Source organism: Accipiter gentilis, chromosome 2, assembly GCF_929443795.1.
Source record: "Accipiter gentilis chromosome 2, bAccGen1.1, whole genome shotgun sequence".
NCBI classification, from domain to species: domain Eukaryota; kingdom Metazoa; phylum Chordata; class Aves; order Accipitriformes; family Accipitridae; genus Astur; species Astur gentilis.
Genome location: NC_064881.1, coordinates 49,476,548 through 49,495,798, shown reverse-complemented (window position 1 = coordinate 49,495,798; position 19,251 = coordinate 49,476,548). Strand labels below are relative to the sequence as shown.

The window sequence follows — 19,251 nt, the reverse complement described above, 5'->3', positions numbered from 1 at the left end:
AGAAATGCCTGGCCAGTATTAGCTGGAAGAGCAGTCTAGGGAATATCATGCTCCACTCCCCGTTCTGAAGCTGTGCGTCCTTCTGCTCTACTATGGTTTTAAATCTATTCAGTCTGAAATATGATGATAGTCAAATGTTTTCCACAATGCAGAATTGTATCACTGTGGGAGCATCAGGGGAACTCTCATAATTATCCAAACTATTAGAGCAGGATGCTCCCAAAATGTTGCCTTTTACTAGTAAAATAGGTGTGACTCAATGTTATCTAATGCTTGCTAGCATGTAAAGTGAGTAATGAAAAAGCAGCCCTGTACACACATAAATAACACATAAAATAACAATTAGAGGGCAAATATAATTCCAGAAGAATCCCATTGAAAAAGCAAGATTAGAATAAAAATAATAGAATAAAAGAGGGATTTTTGCCAGAGAACTCTGGCCACATCAAGATGGGTATTGTGGAGGGGAAGCAAGCTTTGCTCCCATTTACATGCTGTACATATAGTATCACTCCCTGAAGTCAATTCAGTTGCTTTGTCTTCAGACTGACATCAGAGAAAAACTGACCCAGTAATGTGTTTGAACTAGGAATAACACAATCAGTAGAGCTGAGATCTAATTGACCCATAAAAACATTCTCAAACATTGAGTATAAAGGAAAAAAATCTAGCAACTAAATAATGAAGGGGATCCATTCTTACGTAAATAAAGTTCATAAAGGAAGAAATAGTGCTTTTAGGATTCGTATCCATGTATGTGTTCAGTAGGTGGTTCCTAGAGAAAACCTCTTTGATTGCATATTCTACTTCTCTGCCTTTACTTCCAATGTTTTTGCAACTCAGGAACCCAGGAGGTAATTTCTTTTCTGTATTGCAAAAGCAAGCTCCATCCCTTTCTCGCAGGCTGTGGAAAAGCAGGACATGAAGATGGTCTCCACTCCAAAGATTTTTTAGCCTCAATGTAAAATAAAGAGACAGTGGGCAGGCACAACAAACACAGAGCAAGTAGAATAGTGAGATCCTTTCCAATTCAGAGTCATAAGCAAAAGTTGCAGGCTAGTGGCACAATTATCTAATTTAGGAAAAGTGCATATTTCATAAATAGCACCTTCTATCCCCCAGAGTTTTACAGCACTCAGAGTACAGCAGAATAATGCTTCCTGGGATGAGGAAAAAAGGGCAAATTCTTGATTGATTCATAGACCTCTAGAGCCAGACATGGTGGCTGACTGGAAGTGTGAAGAGGACAACCCAGAGATAACTGGATCCCAGTCATGACTTGAAACAGATGGGAACACTATGAAACAGCCATATGTCTTGGCTGTTCCCGACAATGTGCAGAAACGTCCCTGGAGACACTGCCTGGGTGTTTGCAGTTCTTTCTCCTTTCAGCCTGCAGCAGTCTTAGATGGAAGGCAAAACAACAGAGAAGAGATCCAGGAAAGCTTTTAGAAGTGAGGAGCTGGAACAGCAGACTATGATTTTTTTATCTTTATTATTACTTATTATTAGATTCCCTTTGCAATTGCCCTTAGGTTGTCAGTGATTGCCATATGGATTTGGTGGAGAATTATAGGAAATGACAATGCAGTCATCAACAGAGTAGAGGAATGGAAAGATAAGAACCAGAAACATGGAACCAAATATGTCTCCAGAGAGTGTCCTCACTGACTGCCATTCGTGCTTGCTGTAAAATTTTCCCTGTCTCTTCAAATTGTGAAGACTGGAAGTTTTTAAAATCCCAGTCAAAGTCTCTATCTAGCAGTTCATGCAAGTCTGGAGGAGCCTGAGTCAGGCCCACTAATAACAAATGAAAGACTCTGCACTAGACTCCGTCCATGCACTTCTCTGGGGTGAATCACAGGGAGCAGAATCCCACACTAGAGTTTGTGATCCCACTGGTACTGACTGACTTGGAGTTTAAGCAGCAGTAGGGTTCTTTCCAGAACAGCTCAGCAATTAGCAGCAGTAGGGAAAATACTGTTATTCTAAACTGGGATTTCTAGTTGTCACTGTGGGGCTGGGAGAGCATAAATGCTGGCTCTGATTTCTCCATCTTGTGTAACCTGGGCACATTAAACTCTTGGAAAACAGCCTTATAACTTCAGAAATGAGCTGGCACCATGCTTGCCTTTGGGATCAATGTGCTAATGCTCGCAGGCCGTTTGTACCAACAGGTTGCCTTAATTTTCAGTTTGTGAGAGATATGATTTTAAACATAATCGTTTCTTCTGAATATTCACTGAGGCCCTGGGGGTGACATGCTTTCAGGCAATTGCAGCAGAAAAGTCAATAAAAGGAGCAGTGCTGGAAAATCATTAGCAGAGAGTACTTTTAACTTTGTTCCTTGAGTACACAGGCTTCTACCCTGGGCAGGCTGCTGACACTTCTTCTGTCTCCAGAAATTTATTGTAGTGGTAGAAACTGAAATTGGTTCAGTTAAAACAAAGGATGTGTGGAGCCTGCAGCTAAACCCAGAAGCAAACCCAAATTACGAGCTGTTAGAGGTACACAACATACAGTACATTTTTCTTCCTCATACTTCTTTTCTTGCTAATTCCTGCTGGAAATAGGAACAGAAGCTCTGAAAGGCCTTTTGAGTGTTTCTGGTCCAGTAAGGAACAGAAAGCAGCGTGCAAGCATCAGCCAAGTTTTCAGAGCAAGAAAGATCCAAAAAGTCCAATAAAGTTGAGACGAGTAAAGAGCACATAAGGTCTTGGTGTGACCAAGACTTTTTGTTTGGTTTTGGAGTCAATGGAAATCTATCAGCAGGACATCAGTAAATTTCTGAGGCAATCTTTTTTTCTTAGGCCTCCTGCAGCTACACCTATCCAACTCCTGACAGAAACCTAATCAGGAATTTATTCTAATAGTACTACACTGTATGTTAGAGTCAAATGGACAGCGAGAGATAGCTCAGACTGGGAGCACTAAAAACATCTCAAAAGCAAAAGTCAAAATGTCCTAGGTGAAATTCACTTGGGTTGTATAAGCTACATTCTCTCTGCAATCCCAACTTCAGGAGACTCGGCTCACTTGTTTGGCTAGCGGTTTTTTTTATCCAGGCTGCACATTTTAAGATGTAGGTGCAGACTTAGCATGGGAGGGTGGGGGAAAAAATGTTGAAAAGTAGTTACTTGATTACTGATCACTTAGTGGAGAAGGAAGTGTGGAGTTAATTTGCTGCAAAATGAAAGTTTTGGGGGAGCTTTTCTCCTTATATTTCCATTTCCACTTTGTGCATTGAGATGAGGAAAAGAAGATCACTTACCAATTACTGTCAGGGCAAAACAGACTTGAAGCAAGGAATATTTTTTTCTTTTCCCAATTAAAATAGATTCTGATAGTGAGAAACAAAGACAAAAAGATTAAAACAACACCTTCTCTCCACCCAAGGGTCTTTCCCAGGCCCAGCTTCACCTTTTCCCTCCCAACTCATGTCCCCCAGAGGGGTGGTGCAGGGGCTAGGGCTGGGGGTTGGGGTCGGTTCCCCCCAGCCCCTCTCGGCCGCTCCTCCCTCCTCACACGTCTCCCTGCTCCAGCGCGGGCCCTTCCCCGGGCTGCAGTCCTTCAGGGACAACCTGCTCCCGCCCGGGCTCTCCACGGCTGCCGCTCTGAGCTGGCTGGGACCGGCTGGAACCGGCTGTGTCCGGCACAGGGCAGCCCTGGCCTCTCCTCACAGAGGCCACCTGGCAGCTCCTGCTGCCAATGCCTGGGCATGGGTACCTCATACACCCAGTAGACTCCAAAGTTGTCCCAAGACACTCAAGTGGATGGCAGGGACCATGCTCTGGATTTACTGTTTTTCCAGAGGCCACATTTTAGTTTTGAGACTATTTTGCCATCTGTGAAAAGCCGCAGTGGCCATGTCAATGCCAAGCTGGATGCACAGATAGAAGCACTACCACTCTTCTGCAGATGGGAAACCCAGTGACAGTCCCTGGTCTAGTTACCCAACCAGCAAAGCAATCTCTATATCCACGAGCAGCAGAATGTAAAGCCACCTTTAATAACCCCTTAGTCCCAGCAACGCAAGACTGCTGTATTAGGAACAGAGGTGTGGAAGATTTTTTTCTTTTTCCTCTTGAAAGTGAGCGTCCTTTTTCATGTCTTTAATTCAATTAATGTTTTTCCATCACCAGGTTTCCCTTGTTCATCATTTTCTCATTTTAGAGATCTGTCAGTGGAAGGTAATGAAAATGTAAGCAAACCAGGGTTGTGTGGGCGGGAAGTAAACTTTGGTGTTAAGTTAAAAATCACACTTTGAGGTCTGGGTGCGCTTCCAGTGGTAATTCACTTGGTAAATCAACCAGTGTGTCCTATCATCAAGCTCTCATTTCTAAGCAGTGCTTCACCAGGTTCCTGCCAGAGACTATTAAGCAAGTCATTATTATTTCAGCCCCATTAGCTAACGGGATACACCTCTCTACCCAAGTAAAGATGCTAATCAGCTTCGCCTTGAAAGGCATATATTCAGCCGAAAGGTATATTCAGCCTTTCACTTTTGAGATATGGCTTCCTACACCATTACTAAATAGCAACTTGAAATTTGGAGCAAAGAGCAGAGCATTCGGGTGGAAATAACCTAATCCCTTCTTCACCTGGCCATAGTGACAAGTAGTAAAGATGAGCTTGGGACCAGGAGCTACAGATTCCATTAGGAAAAGAATACAAACTCAGTCCTAGTTTCCTAGCTGGACATGATGGTCAGTTCATTCCACCAGCCTCCTTCTTCCTCCTTCATTTACCTTTGAAAACTGAATACATGCTGTGAAGTCACTTAGGTGCATTTGATAATTTCTCCCCTGGCCTTAGTTACCAAAGGATCAGACTTGGAATTTCACTCCCATTCTGTCAGAGGCAGCCAAACCTGCTGAGCCTCAGGACCCAGAGGGTTTCCTCCTCTCTCAGCCTAATAGCTGCGACGCTGCTGTGGTTGTGTCCCCATGTCCAGCCTGGAATGAAGCTGAGCATGTGTTCCCAACAGACACACACGCATACACATACACACACACTACAGACTCCACACGTGCCCAGACACACACAGATTAATGCAGACAGAAATTACTTTTATTTTTCTTGACATCCACATGAACAAACCCAGCACTCTCAGAAACATGAACAAAGATGGCTCAATCCTCTCCTCCCCTCTGGCTGATCAGGATTGAAGGCTGCTATTGGAATATACACACATGCTGTGGGTATCTCCTGCAGCTGGGACCCCCATCCTGCCCAGTGTCCATCCCCCGGACCATGGTCTCCTCCAGTTGCTGGCACCCAGGCCTCTTATCCCACTTGAGACCCAGCCCACCTTGCAGCTCGCTAGCATTGACATGTTTGGGTTTGTGTGGCAGAGTTTTTTGGTAGCAGAGGAGGGAGCCACAGGGGTGTCTCCTGTAAGAAGCTGCTAGAAGCTTCCCAGGCTCCAAGTTGGACCTACCACTGGCCCAGGCCGAGCCCCTCAGCGATGGCGGTAGTGCCTCTGGGAGAAGGGATTTAAGAAGGGGAACCTGCAGTGAGTGAGGGGATTGGAATGTGAGAGGAACCCCTCTGCAGATCCCGAGGTCAGTGAGGGAGGAGGGGATGCCCCCGCAGCCCGTGGGGAGACCAGACGGCAGGCTGTCCCCCCCCACCCCACGGAGGGGAGTGGGGGAGCAGATGCCCACCTGCAGCCCTGGGAGAGAGGAGCCCATGCCAGAGCAGGAGGATGGATGCCCCACAAAATGGCTGCCGCTCCCTGGGGAAGGCTGCACTGGAGCAGGCTGGGACTGAAGATTGGCCTGTGGAAAGGACCCATGCCAAGGAAGTCTGTGAGGGACTGCAGCCTGTGGGAAGGACTCATGTTGGAGAAGTTCATGGAGGACTGTCTCCCATGGGAGGGACCCCACGGTGGAGCAGGGGGATGGATGCCCACCAAGATGGCCACCGCTGCCTGGGGAAGCCCGTGCTGGAGCAGGCTGGGACTGAAGGACTGAGGCCCACAGGAAGGACCCAGGCCAGAGCAATTCGTGAAGAACTGCAGCCCATGGAAAGGACTCACGTTGGAAAAGTTTGTGAAGGGCTGTCTCCAATGGGAGGGACTCCACGATGGAGCAGGGGACGAGTGAGGAGTCCTCCCCCTGAGGAGGAAGGAGCGGCAGAGACAAGGTGTGAGGAACCGACCCCAACCCCCATTCCCCATCTTCCTGTGCTGCTGGGGGGAGGACGTGGAGAAAATCGGGAGTGGAGTTGAGGTGGGAAGGAGGGAGGGGAGGGGAAGGTGTTCTAAGGTTTGATTTTACTTCCCAAGATCCTTGTTTTGTTTTGATTTGTAGTAAATTAAGTTGATTTTGTTTCTTCCCCAAGTTGAGCCTGTCTTTTGCCCGTGACCATAACTGGTGAGTGATCCCTCCCTGTCCTTCTCTCGACCCACGAGTGTTTCTTTATATTCTCTCCTCATCCCACCGTGGCCCGTGGGGGAGGAGTGAATGAGCAGCTTTGTGGTACTTTGTTACTGGCTGGGCTTAAACCATGACACACATGCACACTTAGTATAGAGACAGTAGTTGGAAATAGGATTTCATGAGGATATAGGATAGACTGTAGTGATCAAGCACAGTCTGTGTGAGAAATATACTCATCGGTAACACGTTAACACATGTCCACCTCCTTTTCATTTCCCTGCTCCTGTTTATCCCCAGTTCACCTCAATCCCTCCCTTTCCCCACCTTTGGTTCTTCTTCTAAATATCCCATAATACCTTTTGCACATTTGCGTAATCCCCTTAAAACCTTCTATTCTAAATTTTACACAGTCCCAAAATACTCTTCCCATGGTAAGTCCTGGACCCCTTTAGGCAACAAACTGTTCACATGGCATGGCTTTTTGGGGAAGGATTGTCTTTGGTTGGCTCCTCCTGGTGGGTTCTATACCAGGATGATGTTCTAGTCCTTCTCCTCTGAAGGTCTGAGAGACCAGATGGTTCAGTGCTCTGGTTTTCATTGGTTGGGTTTTCACCATGCTGATAGATAGTGAATCTGTGCTTAACTTTTTGTGCTCTATCCCAGCTCGTCACAGACATATTCACCTCCGTCAGCATTTAACACCTATCTAATGGCCTACTCTTAAGAAGTCTATGCAGAGTTTCCCCACCTTCTTTTCCAAGCTGTTTGTTTTTCATAAAGTTTGAAGCAAAATTTGGATTTTTTTTTCACACATCAGCAAGCAGGTCTGTCCTTCAGTCCTAGAAAGGGTTATTGCAGCAGCACTCCAGCAGATGGCTGGCTTCTGTCATGAATAAAACTCTCCCAAAGAAAGCACATCGTGCAGCAGCACATTTGCAGGAAAGAGCAGAGATTTATTTCCTTTGGCTATCGATTAATGTAGCAGCTCTCCTTCCACTTTGGATTTGTTAATGGAACTCAAAATAAAAACAGCCCTGTGCAGTTCAAGGAAGACAAATATGACAAAGCAAAGTAAATTGCTGACATGAAAAGATTCACTATCCCTTAAAGAAAAGCCACTAAACTCCTTTCCTGGTTCAACTTTCTTTTTTAAGAACTGGTCCTGCTAATGTATTTAACACTTACTCTGAATGGATTCTCTTTGGGTCATGCTAAAATAAGTGCTGTACCCCTTCCCTAGAAGCAAAGGGAAAAGGCTGAATGTATTTAAGAGAACAGATTTGATTTGTCTCAGTAGGAGAGTGAAAGATGAAATAAAAAAGGCCAGGTGAGATGATCTTGTAGCTCTTGAACATTCAGATCTGTGAATTAATGTCAGTGTGCTCAACAGCAAAGCAAGCAAATCTTCAAAAACTGGGAGCTGTTGGACTCAGGCTCCTTCTGAGAGAAACGTGCCCTGAAATCTTTCAGCTTTTATGCATGAATTTCAGCTGCATGCAAAAGTAAGTAAATCCCAATTCTTCCCAACTATTGAAGTAAAACAGGGAAAAAAGAGCCTGGAGTCTAAGTGTTATGAACAACATACATGGAAGCTTATCTGGAACTAAGGCATTGGTACCATCACTGCCATCTCTGCAATAGCTAAGCTGACAATTTGATGTTTGCCACTGCATTCAGTAAAGTGATGAAGTTATGGCCAGGGAGCCACAGCTGTGGGGTGAATACTGTAGCACAGTGAATCACAGAAAACAGGGCTTAAGGGACTTCCAGAGAGTCTCACCTAGTCCATGTTCCTGCTCCATACAAGTCCATCCTAGTAGTGCTTTTTCATATTCTAAAAAACCCCCTCAACCAACCCCAAGCTTTCCAATAATAAAGACTTCATGTCTATTTCAGTAGCCTTGCGAATACTGTTTTTTTTCTCTGACAATTTATCTTTACCTCCCTAAAGACAACTGAAGTCCATTGCTTGTTGACCTAACCCAGATGGGTATGCAGAAAAATCTACTACCTTTCTCCTTTCAGCAACCTCCTACATATTTCAGGATTTCTGTCATGTCCACCCTCAATTTCCTCTTTGCTAGGCTAAACAATCCATTCCTTTCAATCTATTTCCTTAGGTCATGTTTTCCTGCCTTTTGAGCATTCATCCAGCTCTCTGAATAGTGTCCAGTTCAGCCACTTCATTCTTGTAATGTAGGGCCTGAAACAGAACACAACGGTGACTGTTGTAAAAAGCTAGTGTTTAAGAGTACTGGATAAACATCTTTTGGTCTGCAAATGAAAGCACCTGTTCTGACATATGGCTGCTGTCAATTCAACATTTTGTTTAGTGTAATGCTCTCTCCAGGTGAAGAGGTGAAGGGATTAAACATATTTGCCTGTATTCCAAGTAACTGTATAGGAATTTATATTTGGAATGTGAACCAACCCATAAAAGTACTTTGAAAAAAATACTTTGAAAAGTATTTCAAAGGTCCTCTTTCACATCCCATCTGCACCACAGGAACAAACAGACCCATAGGTCATCCAGGGCAGTATTTTCTGTCTGACAGTTGTCATCTTTGATATTTAAAGAAGGTACCATTAACCTCATAGGCGATCACTGTGGGATGCTGTGGGAAAAGTGGTTTAATTCTGTGAGAGAGAGATTGGCTAATGCTTTTAAGTCTGTCATTTATGTCCCCTTTTAAAAGCACGGTATAATCCTCACTCATGAAGCCTGTTCAAGTTCTCAGACTGCTAAATTGTTGGGTCCAGCAATCTGTCACATCCCATTAAATCCAGTTATTCACCTTCCATAAGAAATAATGGATTAGTAGGTACAGGGGAAGTGACATAATGGTACTTCATGACTTCTGATGGCTTTTGGTAAGACCCGATGTGACATTTTCAGATACACACAACGAGCAAAAGATGATGCGTGGATGACAGATTGGAAAATGACTCCCAAAAGTATTCAGTCAGTTTGAATGGAGATGCTGAGTAGGCTCCTAGCAGAATCTGTATTAAATCCAGTTACCTTCATTAAAGACTTGGAAGATGGAAGAAAGTGAATTTTAGTAAACATACAGCTAACACCATGACAGTGGATAAAAGCTGAGATTAAATTATTTCTTTTTAATCATGTTTATTTATGAATGGACGAATATGTGCAGTTACTGACACAGACTTCAACACAGACTAATTAGAGAGGTATGAGCAAAAAGCAACAAGGCTGGCAAAAGCTTTTGAGAATATGAAATAATCTGGCTTGTTTATGCTAGAAAAGAGAGCTTAAGGGGAACCCAATAGCACTGTTCAACTGTCTAATCAGATAATTTCTTTGTTTTAAAGAAGTAATGAACGACTTTTCCCAGTTCATTCTGCAGAGGCAGCATGCATCTTAGTTCACAGCAAAAGGCATTCAGGAAAAACTTTCTAACTTTAATAACTGTCAAGTATTAAGAAAATATTAAGAATCTTTGAGGAAAATCATCATTACCCAAGTTAGACAGGCTTCCACTGGGACGGTCTAAGATATCATGATCATTTGGTGGCCTACATGGCAAACCCAGTCCATGAGGCACTTTTATCTAGTTCACAGTCTTCCTCCTGTAGAAGACTGGAAGAGCTGTTTGAGGAGTAAATGCCATATGAGCAGGTTAAAGCCATTTCTTGAGCCAGAATAGCTGTCTGAGAGTATTGCTCACACTGCAGTGATACTGTCTCATCAGGGAGCTTCCAAAACCGTTTGAGTCACCTGTGAAGGCAGCTGAAGCCAGATGACACAGATATGGGATTGAGTAGAGAGATAATTCTAGAGAACTGTGACTTTCTATATATTAATTAGTTCAGAAATAAATCACTTGCAGAGCTAAATGTTCATATTTTTCCTTATCTGTATTAAGCCAGGTTCACTGTTTGGACAAGCCATCAAGTGTCAGTCTGTGCCACCTTGCCACCCAAATTTCTGCTAAATGAAAGAACCTTATGAAGCTGTTTATTTGCCTCAAACCATGGTCACATTAAATCACAGGTAATCTCACCAGTGACATAAAACTGTAACTTTTAGTGGAGATGAGCAGAAGCTTTGTTCCCTTAGTGGCATGTATTTTAGTTATTCATTTATGTGGGGGAATTTATGGTGGCTGATAAAATACATGGAAATGGACAGTGGAAGGTTCAAAACCTTTAAGACTCTTTGGTCTCAATGTCCTGGTAACGTGTATTTTTGTATAGTAAGGTGAATTCTGTACACACTTGCTGGTGACAGTCATGGAATGAAGCTCACTGATACACCATGTAGCATTACCACTCCTTTGAGTTTTTAAATGACACTGCAGACTCCTTCTAAGACTGTTTTGGAGAGAATATAACTGTGCTGCTGTGCTCACTAATGATATTTCACTTAGTTTGTGATGGGAGTGAGGCATCCTAAAGTCATCACAAACTATAACACCTAACTAGGATTTTCAGTTTAGAAGAGGAGCACTCAGCATTGACAGAAACAGGGGAAGGTCTCAGGCTCCCTTTGAGACCATCAGTTAGATCCTTCAGAGAGACATTTTTGAAACTGTGTTGAAAAATTCGCTAAAATTAGTGAGCCAGTTTTTGCCTCCATTGTAATATTTCTTTTCATCACTAGTGAGAAAGCTGTAAAAAGCCCATGAAGAATCTGTTGTGATGGGGCTTTTCACCAGAACACACATAACCGTTACCCCAGTAAAAGGAACATAACAAGCAGAAAAGACCAGACAGAGATTGATGTCCCAACTGATGAAACAAGAGCAATTCTTTAACTGCTCTGGCATTTGGGAGGGCAAAGAGGTGGTAAAGGTCAAATCTGCCTTCCCATTTTTTAGCTGCACTTACTGATCATGACTGATTGTTGTGTCTGATGCTTACCACATTTGTCGCTACCAGAAAAGGGTCCGGCCTTGCCCAAGCTAGACCCCAAGTACAGTGCCTTCCTTCATGCATGTCATAACTGAGTATCCTGGGAAACCCATGCCTGAAGGTCAGACATTTATTCTGTGCATAAGGTAGTTAAGAGGACTTGATCAAAAATGAGTTTTGTGAGGAATCTAAAAAAAGATCAGATTGCTTCACAAAGTTTTGCCCCGACATAAGCTTTTAGCAAAAATCCTGAAAATCAAAATTTTCACAATACAAATGTTGGGAATTCTAGAAAGAAAAAAGGTCATTTTCAACAGGAAGTATTTTTAGTGAGCTTTTTTACCTTATGTTGATGCTGAGTTTTTCTTTTCTTGTTTTATTATTTCTACACCTTTGTTTCTTAGGGCAATTGAATTAATCTCTTCAGACACCCATCTGTGGGACAAAATACTAATGGCTAATCCAGAACAACATTGCTGTCTTCTTTTCCTGTAGTCTGGCTATTTAGCCCCCTGCAGATTTTCTTGGACTTGTCTCACTGTACATTTTGTTTCCTGGTGACTTTCAATAGGGCTGTGTACATCCCTAACACAATTAACTGCCTTCCCTTTCCATGGTCTTCCTAAAGTATGTGTTACGTCTGTTTTACCACAGTTAACTCCCAGATGTGAATTTCCTGCAACAAGCAGCAGAATTCTACCACAGAAAAGGGAAAATCTTATTCTGGGAAGTATCAGTGGGCAGGAGGATCAATTATTCCATTGCACTCAGAGACGGTGAGGCCTCATTTGGAGCACTGGGTGCTGTTTTGGGCATTACATTCTAGAAAACATTGACTAGGGGAGACAGTGTAAATGAACAGGAAATAATATATGAAGAAACACATCTTTGCTCTCAGTTAAGTATGGGTCTGTTTACTCTCAGACTAGCTCACCTACTTTTCACAGTGTTTACCATGATTTGCACTTTGAAAGAGGCTTCTTCAACCTGAGTCCCAGAGCTTACCTTGGTGTCTTGAGGCTGTTCAGCATAGGGACAACCTCAGTTGCTCTATGTAATACAGATTGAGCTGAGATATATCTGAAGATGCTTGGGACAAGTCCTGCGGTGAACATCCCAGGACAGCTATCAATCATTCTTTGAGAGGCTTCACAGTCACCATAGCAAAGGACTAAGAAACACCTCACCCACTTGAACGTGGGTCTTCCTGGGAACAATTTGGGCAATATGCTTCAAGTTATAAGCAGACTATAAGAGGACTAAAGCTAGCAATGTGAGGAAAGAACAGACACCACAATGTGCAAAAGCATGCTCTTCCAAGTACTCTGTACCTTGTGGTGCCGAGAAGTCTTCCAGAGTACAAAAGCTGCTTTAAAGGAGGCTGAGGCGAGCAGCTCTGATGCCAGCAGCAGGTTGCTCTAGTGCGGTGCACAGGGGAGTTTCCTGAACCAGGGAAACATGAGGGGAGTGGAAAGACCCTCCAGGAACTAGCAGCTTGTGCCACAGCAGCTGAGGAGACCTGTCAACAAGGCGACCAGCTCTAGGTCATGCAAAAGGGCACATAGCAAGGGCATTGTAACTCTGCCAGCTTGACCAGGGAGCAATGGTATCTACCCAGCAAAAGGCCATGTCCTCTCTAAACTCTGCACCCTCCTCGACTGGTGGAGCTTCCCAGGCAGAGCTCCGCTGGAAGATGCTGCCATCCGGGTGTCCGTCTGCAGGCCGTGCCCTGCTCTTACACCAGTACAGGACGACAGCAGTGAGCACACCTGCGGGGGGTGTGCCCAGGGAGAGGAACTCCTCCGCTGAGTGACAGAGCTCGGGGAGGGGGGGAGTAGGGTGAGGAGTGCCAGGGAGTCTGGGAGGGAGACGGACTACGGGAACTGCACCCTGCCTTCCCTGGGACAGACCTGTCGGGCAGACAGGACGCAAGGTGTGGAGGATTCCCTGTCCTCTCCCCACCCGGCAGAAGGTGGTGACAAGTTCCTGCCTGCCTCAGCAGGCACATCTCCTCCATGACTCCCCCACTTTCCCAGGTGCCCTTGCACAATAGGTAGGAGGCTCTGCAAGTGGAACCAATGATGAGGACAATGGTCCATCCAGGTTGGACGTGTAACCAAGGTTAAGTCAGCCTATGCCCTGCATCAAAACCACCTCCATGAAGAAAAAAAGACAGGTCATTGCCATATGAGACTCTCTTCTGTGGGGAACAGAAGGCTCAAGATGCTGACTGGACCCACTTCTTATGGAAGGCTGCTGCTTCCCTGGGGCCTGGGTTAAAGATGTGATGAGAAAGCATCCTACCCTGGTACAGCCCTCGGATTATTATCCATTATTGCTTTTTCACGTAGGCAGTGATGAAGTTGCAATAAAAAGTCCAAGGGCAATCAAGAGAGTCTTCAGGGCCTTGGCATAACTGGTTAAGGGCCAGGAGCACAAGCAGTGTACTCCTTTATCCTTCCAGATGAGGGAAGAAACAGGAAGACCCAGCAGATCAATACCTGGCTCCATGACTGGTGTCACCAGTAGAATTTTGGGGTTTTTGATCACAGGTTGGTCTACATGACACCAGGCCTGCTAGAAACAGATCGGGTACACCTATCTCAAAGACAGAAAAGGACCTTTGCACAGAAGTTAGCAGAGCTCACTGAAAGAACTTTAAACTAGATCTGAAGGGGGAAAGGGATAAAACCAGGCTTGCTGGAGATATGGCTGGGGGCGGCATGTGAATGTTTGAGGGATGGTGTGCTAGCGAGGACCTTCAGTCGCTCCACGATGTGCTGAATACACTGGACCACATTTGAAATGTGCCTGTACTAACGTGCACAGCACCTTAACCATGCCAGTGGAGGTAAGGGATGGAGATCTACACAGCAGCAAAGACACTAGGGTTCTTGATGTGTTAGAAACCATGGAAGTGCCTGAGAACAATCACATTAGAATTAGGGCTTCTCCCTCAATAAAGGTGGCAGGGTCAATAGCCCAACTGAAGTGCATCTACACCAATGCATGCAGCATGGGCAACAAACAGGAGGAGCTGGAAGCCACTGTGCAGCTGGAAAACTATGATATAGTTGCCATCATAGAAATATAGTCTCTCACAACTGGAGTGCTGCAATGGATGGCTATAAACTCTTCAGAAGGGATAAGCAAGGAAGGAGAGGTGGTGGGGTAGCCCTGTATGTTAGGGAGGGTTTTGACTGTCTAGAGCTTGACGATGGTGATGAAAGGGTTGAGTGTTCATGGGCAAGAATCAGCGGAAAGGCCAACAAGGCAGATACCATGATGGGAGTCTGTTACAGACCACCCAACCAGGATGAAGAGACAGATGAAGTATCCTGTTAGCAGCTGGGAGAAGTCTCATGATCACTAGCCCTTATTCTCATGGGGGGCTTCAACTTCCCAGATATCTGCTGGTAATACAATACAGCAGAGAGGAAACAGCCTAGGAGGTTCCTGGAGTGTGTGGAAGGTAGCTTCCTGACATAGCTGGTGAGTGAGCCAACTAGGGAAGATGCCCACTGGACCTCTTTTTTGTGAACAGAGAAGGAGTTGTAGGAGATGTGATCGTTGAAGGCTGTCTTGGGCACAGTGATCATGAAATGATAGAGTTTTTGATTCTCAGAGAAGTAAAGAGGGGGGATACAGAACTGCTACCTTGGACTTCTGGAGGGCAGACTTTGGCCTTTTTTGGTGGCTGGTAGACAGAGTCCCCTGGGAGGCAGTCCTGAAGGGCAAAGGAGTCCAGGAAGGCTGGACATTCTTCAAGAAGACAATCTTAAAGGTGCAGGAGCAGGCCATCCCTGTGTGCTGAAAGACGAGCTGACGGGGAAGAAGACTGGCCTGGCTGGACAGAGAGCTTTGGCTGGAACTCAGGGAAAGGAAAAAAAGAGAATTTATGATCTCTGGAAGAAAGGGTAGGCAACTCAGGAAGACTACAAGAATGTTGTGAGGTTATGAAGGGAGAATATTAGAAGGGGCATAGCCCAACTAGAACTTAATCTGGCTACTGCCGTAAAAGACAATAAAAACTGTTTCTATAAATACATTAGCAAGAAAAGGAGGGCTAAGGAGAATCTCCATCCTTCATTGGATGCGGGGCGAAACATAGTGGCAAAGGATGAGGAAAAGGCTGAGGTACTTAATGCCTTCTTTGCCTCAGTCTTTAATAGTAAAACCAGTTGTTCTCTGGGTACCCAGACCCCTGAGCTGGAAGGCAGAGACAGGGAGCAGAATGAAGCCCCCATAATCCAAGGGGAAATGGTTAGTGACCTGCTACTCCATTTAGACATACACAAGTCTATGGGGCTAGATGGGATCCACCCAAGGGTACTGAGGAAACGGGCAGAAGTTCTTAGCAAGCCACTTTCAATCATGTATCAGCAGTCCTGGCTAACCAGGGAGGTCCCGGTTGACTAGAAGATAGCAAATGTGATGCCCAGCTGCAAGAAGGGCTGGAAGGAGGATCCAGGGAACTACAGACCTGTCAGTCTGATCTTGGTGCCAGGGAAGGCTATGGAGCAGAGCATCTTGAGTGCTATCACATGGCACGTATAGGACAACCAGGTGATCAGGCCCAGTCAGCATGGGTTTATGAAAGGCAGGTCCTGCTTGACTCACCTGATCTCCTTCTCTGACAAGGTGATCTGCTTAGTGGATGAGGGAAAGGCTGTGGATGTTGTTTATCTGGACTTTAGTAAAACCTTTGACACCATTTCCCACAGCATTCTTCTGGAGAAACTAGCTGCTCATAGCTTGGACAGGCGTACTCTTTGCTGAGTAAAAAACTGGCTGGATGGCTGGGCCCAAAGAGTTGTGGTGAATGGGGTTACATCTAGTTGGCAGTGGGTCACAAGTGGTGTTCCCCAGGGCTCAGTATTGGGGCCAGTTCTGTTTAATATCTTTATCAATGATCTGGATAAGGGCATCAAGCGTACCCTTAGTAAGTTTGCAAATGACACCAAGCTGGATGGGAGTGTTGATCTGCTTGAGGGTAAGAAGGCTCTGCAGAGGGATCTGGACAGGCTGGATTGATGGGCTGAGGCAAACTAGGCTAAGTGTTGTGTCCTACACTTGGGTCACAACAACCCCATGCAAAGCTACAGGCTTGGGGAGAGTGGCTGGAAAGCTGCCTGGTGGAAAAAAAGGACCTGGGGGTGTTGGTGGACAGCCTGCTGAATATGAGCCAGCAGTGTGCCCAGGTGGCCAAGAAGACCGACAGCATCCTGGCCTGTATCAGAAATAGCGTGGCCAGCAGGAGCAGGGAGGTGGTTCTCCCCCTGTACTCGGCACTGGTGAGGCCGCACCTCGAGTCCTGTGTTCAGTTTTGGGCCCCTCACTACAGGAAAGACATGGAGGTGCTGGAGCGTGTCCAGAGAAGGGCAACCAAGTTGGTGAGGGGCCTGGAGCACAAGTCTGATAAGGAGCGGCTGAGGGGTTGTTTCATCTGGAGAAAAGGAGTTTGAGTGGAGACCTTATCACTCTCTACAACTACCTGAAAGGAGGGTGTAGTTGGTCTCTTTTCCGAAGTAGCAATTGGCAGGACGAGAGGAAGCAGACTCAAGTTGCACCAGGGCAAGTTTCAATTGGATATTAGGAAAAAATTCTTTACTGAAAGGACTACCAAGCATTGTAACAAGCTTCCCAGGGAAGTGGTTGAGTGACCATCTCTGGAGGTATTTAAAAGATGTGTATATATGGCACTTAGGGACATGGTTTAGTGGTGGACTTGGCAGTGTTAAGTTAACGGTTGGACTCTATAATCTTAAAGGTCTTTTCCAATCTAAATGATTCTATGATTCTATGATGCCTCCCTGTTACTGAGGGAGAAGTAAAAGTTCATGTAGTACAGCTTATCAGACCAGCCAAAGGAGCAAGACCTCATAATTCACTTGCTAAACTGGTATTTTGGTTCGAACAGCACTTCTGATTTTTCAGCCTGTATTTCAGGGAGAAGATCTTTAGTGATTTTGGGAAGATGCAAAGCTTTTCCTGAACAGTGAATGACATCAGGAATTTGACAAGCAGATTCTGTTTCAAATATATGCCACTTTCCCAGAAAGCAACTACACTTGGTCAGTGAAAGTTGGAAACTGCTGCCCGTCTTTCAGGCTCCCCCTCTACTGCAAGTGGCAGCCTTTTACCTTACTTACAGCTTCCTACAGTGTGTAGCACAATGCACAGCTTCACAGTGGTCAGAAGTCACCCATGGAGTCTCACAGGGGTGGGTGTGAGATCTTGTCCTAGAAAGAGAGCTGAATAACAAGGAGACACAACTCTCTAATAATGTTACATCATTAATGTTAGAAGAGGCATAAACAAACTGCACACAGTGACAGAAAGACTTCATGACCCTGAAGAACTGGGAAATAAAACATCAGATTAATTTCGTTATAGATAAGTATAAAATGGTGCTCATGTGAAACCAATCCCAAATGTATACACAGAGTGATAAGTTTTGACCCAATTGTTAGAACAAGGTCTTGGGATTATATTAGGTAGGCCTATGAAACACTCAATAGCCATCAAAGAAAAGAGCAGGTTGCAGTTATGAGGAAAAGAATAGAGAGCAAATCAATAAGCATTAAGTCACCATGTAAATCCTGGTATGAGCAAATCATGACTACTGACTCTGGCCCTTGTTGCTTCCCAAACAATTCCCCATCTTAATATGCATAAACTGGAATTTGAAAGGGTACAGAGAAGACTGGCAGGGATAGTTAGATGCTTGAGATTTTCCTATGAAGATCAAGCAAATGAGCTACAGTTCATCCTGCAAGAAAAGAAGACTGAAGAGGAGTATGATAGAGGCTTATTAAATGATGGATGATACGGAGAGGTTGAACAAGGAATGATTGCACTCTAGTCCAATAAAAATACTAAGGATCATCAAATAAAATGAGTAGATGCTAAATACATAGAAGGAGTTGGTTGTTTGCACAATGTGGTAAAGTGTTGGAACTTTGTGCACGATAAGTTTGCATGGGTTCAAGAAGCAGGTGTATATTTCATGAGGGAGAATCCACTGAAAGCTGTTAGATACCACCCTGTCATCTGGCAAGAAACTAAAATACAAATTACTGGAACAAGGAAGATTATTCTGGGAAAGTTTCACTGTAGATTTGCCCTGTTTTTTTCTAGGCATGTCTCATTGGCTATTAGTGGAGTTAAGATCAGGGGCTAAGTGCAACTTTGGTCTGACTCATTAGAACTCTTCTTATGTTCTCGTAATTTCTAAAACACATAGGTTATCCCACAGTCTTCAAAACACAACCAGCAAGATCATTCTTCTGCCTTGCCACTCTACTAAATCACCCTGTCATCCTGCCCTAATCTGCCTGATAGCGTACTCCATGAAATTCAAGCTTCTTTAATGTTCCTTCAGAAATCTCACAATTCTTTCTTCTCCCAAATGTTCCATCTGCTCATATTTTACATTATGTCTGAAGACCAAACTTGCAGCCCCTTGCATCTGGCAATACAGTATGGATCATGTAGCTGTGTGCTGTATTATAAGCACAGAATAATCTTCAAAGTTACTCTCCTCCCCACTTTCACCTCAACTCATCCCACCTGTCTGACAGGACAAACCGTGTCTTTAGTCCTCTCCTCTCTCAAAACACCTCCTTTTTTTTTTTTTTCTTCATGCCTCTTCTCAAATGATATGTCACCTAGTGTGTTAATATTTCTTTAGGAGGACCAAAAAGAAATACAATCAACTCTTGAATTGAAAAATGTATTTTATATTCATAGTCTTTTTTTCACCACCTTGCTGAGTCTGTAAATATACTACCAGCTGGGTGTATTTGTTGTTGTCATTGCTGACACTGATTTTTCTCTGTATTTTGAAGTCTAATGGAAAGAAAAAAAAAAGGTTCTGTCTAGTAAATATACTATACATGAGTTATGGATATCCATGTAATAAATTCATATATGATTTCCCTTTGACCACTTCACCAGCTCAATACCCTCTAACCTTTCTTCCCAGACT

At 44.5% G+C, this 19,251-nt stretch overlaps 1 protein-coding gene across 1 annotated transcript in view; it reads left to right on the top strand.

Annotated features, from left to right (window-relative positions):
* Positions 1–19,251, top strand: part of COL22A1 (collagen type XXII alpha 1 chain) — a 263,481-nt gene that overhangs the window by 1,834 nt on the left and 242,396 nt on the right. Inside the window, exon 2 of the mRNA XM_049819464.1 lies at positions 10,278–10,401. The gene's annotated coding sequence lies outside the window, so the exon portion shown is untranslated. The remainder of the gene's footprint in view (positions 1–10,277; positions 10,402–19,251) is intronic.